The following is a 2,935-nucleotide window of genomic DNA, read 5'->3' on the forward strand; positions in this document are numbered from 1 at the left end:
TTCTCTCTCTCACTTGATCTTCAAACCACCATAACTTTTGATCTAGAGCTCCGATTGCCGCTCTGTTTGCGGCCACGCGTTCACCGCGGAGAGCTCTACAAAACCCATACAATTAATCTTGAGTTAAGCCACAAGTTTCCGTTCGAAATTCCAGCCCTTATTTTCGAGTTTCATGGGTAAAATGTTGAGATTTTGGGTTCTTTGATGTTATAGGACCCAACTCTCTTGAAGGAGAAGGTTAATCTTGTCTCCTTGGACCTTGGGTGTGGTAAGATTCTCAACCCTAGTGTATTTTGATGTTCTATGATGTTTGGGTTTTGAGATGTTGTGTATGGGTATGATGGTTGTGGCTTAGGTTGTATATGTGTGGATATTGGAGCTTGATTGGTGACTTTGAAAAGCTTGGAAAGGGTTTGGTGGTGAAAAATCTGTTCTTGGAGGTGTTGAGGCCTTGAGAGCTTGTGGATAAGTGGTTTGGAAGTGCTCCGGTGGAGCTTGGGAAAATCGGCTAAGGTATGGTTTCGGTTTCCCGTATCTAATATGTAATGTGGTAGGAAATACTTAGGCTAGAGGCCCTAAGATAGGCATTGAATTGTTGATGTTGTTGAATGATTGAGATATATGATGTGGTCATATATGTGATGATGATTATTGATGCCTTGGTGGTATGATGTATGAGAAATATGCATGTTGTGATATATGCTTGATGATTGGTTATGGTTGAATTGTGGGTTGAACCATGTTGATGGTGAGTATGATGTTGATTGTGTACAATAATAATTTATTGGAATTGGTGTTGTTGAGAATTGGCATGAGGAATAGTATATGATATGTCAATGTGTTTGAGTTTGAGCCACTTGGGTGAAGTGGGGTAAAATGATGAGATAGTGATTTTGGTAAATTGTGGTAATGTGTCAATGTGTGAGTTGAGGAGGCTTGATGTTGAATTTGATACATTTGATTGATTTCAAAGAAAAGGGATGAAATTGGCATGTTTTGATTGATTTTGAAAAGAGTTGAAAATGGCTTGTTTTGAAAGTGGCATATTGTGGTTTTGTATGAAAATATGGTTTTTGGGCATACTTTGATGGGACATAACTTGGACTACGGATCTCCGTTTTGTACCAAATCTGTTTAGAAATGAAATTGGATCCGGGATGTCCATGCCGTTCAAAGAACGGGTGAAAAACGATTTAAAATGAGGAAGTTATGTCCGTTGGAAGATTGGGGTTTAAATTTGTGAATTCTGTAGCTTTTAACTTAGAAAATTTTTAGCAGAATGACCCCTTGCGCGTGGGCGCACCTGGCGCGTACGCGCCGATCTTCCAGAAAGCGCCATCCACGCGTGTGCGTGACGTGCGCGGGCGCGCCGATTGTGCTGCACCCAATGCCCAGCCATTTTCCAGAGAGTTATGCCAGAACTGTGCCAGTGTTGTGCCTGGGGCACGAGAACACCCGCGCGTACGCGTGGTTGACGCGTGCGCGTCGATTGGCAAATTTGTAATCCACGCGTTAGCGTGCATGACGCTTGCGCGTCGATGAGTTTTTGAGACCATCCACGCGTGCGCGTGGAGTGCGCGTACGCGTGGCCCTGTTTTCATCCCAAAGTTGATTTTTGAGTTTTAAAAGCCAAATCTCATACTTCTAAGCCTCCGATCTCACCATTTATGTCTTAAATCATTATGACATGCCTAGCTATTAGAAAGGGGCTAGTGAATGAGGTAACTTGCGAGTGAAGCAAGGGAAAAATGAATGATCAATGAGGATCAAGATGATTATGTGAGATGCGGAGGATGGTGGTGGAAGTGCTTGTTATGCCATGGGCCGAAAGGCTGTAATTGTTAATGAAATGGCTGGTTATGGATTTAACCGTGAGCCGGAATAGCTGTGTATGCTATGAATATTGGCTGGTTATGGATTTAACCGTGAGCCGGAATAGCTGTGTATGCTATGAATATTGGCTGGTTATGGATGTAACCGTGAGCCGGAATGGCTGATATGGATGTTGATCCATGGATGAGGATTCATGCATGTTTATGCTGAATTATTGATAATTGTGATTTACACTTCCACCATCAGAGATACGAGTTTCCCTGGGTAGTAGCAGTGGCTAGCCACCACGTGCTCCAGGTTGAGACTTGATACTCTGTTGACCCTATGTCGTAAGTGTGGCCGGGCACTGTGAAAGACCCGGATGAGCTCGCCCCCGAAATATTCACCAGTGAGGGTGATGGATATGGATCATGTTTATGATCAAGTTTATAACGAGTATAACTCGAGTTGGGGATGCGCGACAGAGGGACAGTCCAATGGTTAGCGACCAGGACTTGTCGGGTTGGCTCTATAACCGACAAGATGATATCATCGGCCACTAGGGACAGGCATTCATCATATGCATACTATGTGAATTGTTTGAGATTGCCTATTTGACTGCATATAACTTGCTAATTGTCTAAATGTCTTAACTGCTCCTATTTGTATATTCTTTGTCTGATATAACTGTGTTTGCTATAATATACTCCTGCTGGTGGTTGGGAGGTCTGAAGGAATTGGAAAGGGAAGTATTAGTTAGACTGAAGAATCTTTAGTCAGATGCCCTTATATGGTTTATCTTGTTTATAAGCTTTGATATTATCTGGAGGAAGTTCTAGGATTGCCTTTGGCTTTCCTCTATTATTATGTATTATATATGTGGAAGCTGTTACCATGCTGGGGACCTCTGGTTCTCACCCATGCGGGTTTTGTGGTTTTCAGATGCAGGACGTGAGGTTTCTCGCTGAGGCCTGCTGGAGACTTCTGGCTTTGCGAAGATCCTTTGTTCTTGGGAACTATGTTTTGGTTTATATGTTTTGCTTAGATACTTTTATCTCCATTAAATAATACAAACTGTGATGACTCCTCTTATGGGAGATTTTGGAGAATAGGTTTTATGTAT

The sequence above is a fragment of the Arachis stenosperma genome, chromosome 9 (genome assembly GCF_014773155.1).
Source record: "Arachis stenosperma cultivar V10309 chromosome 9, arast.V10309.gnm1.PFL2, whole genome shotgun sequence".
Classification (NCBI taxonomy): Eukaryota; Viridiplantae; Streptophyta; class Magnoliopsida; order Fabales; family Fabaceae; genus Arachis; species Arachis stenosperma.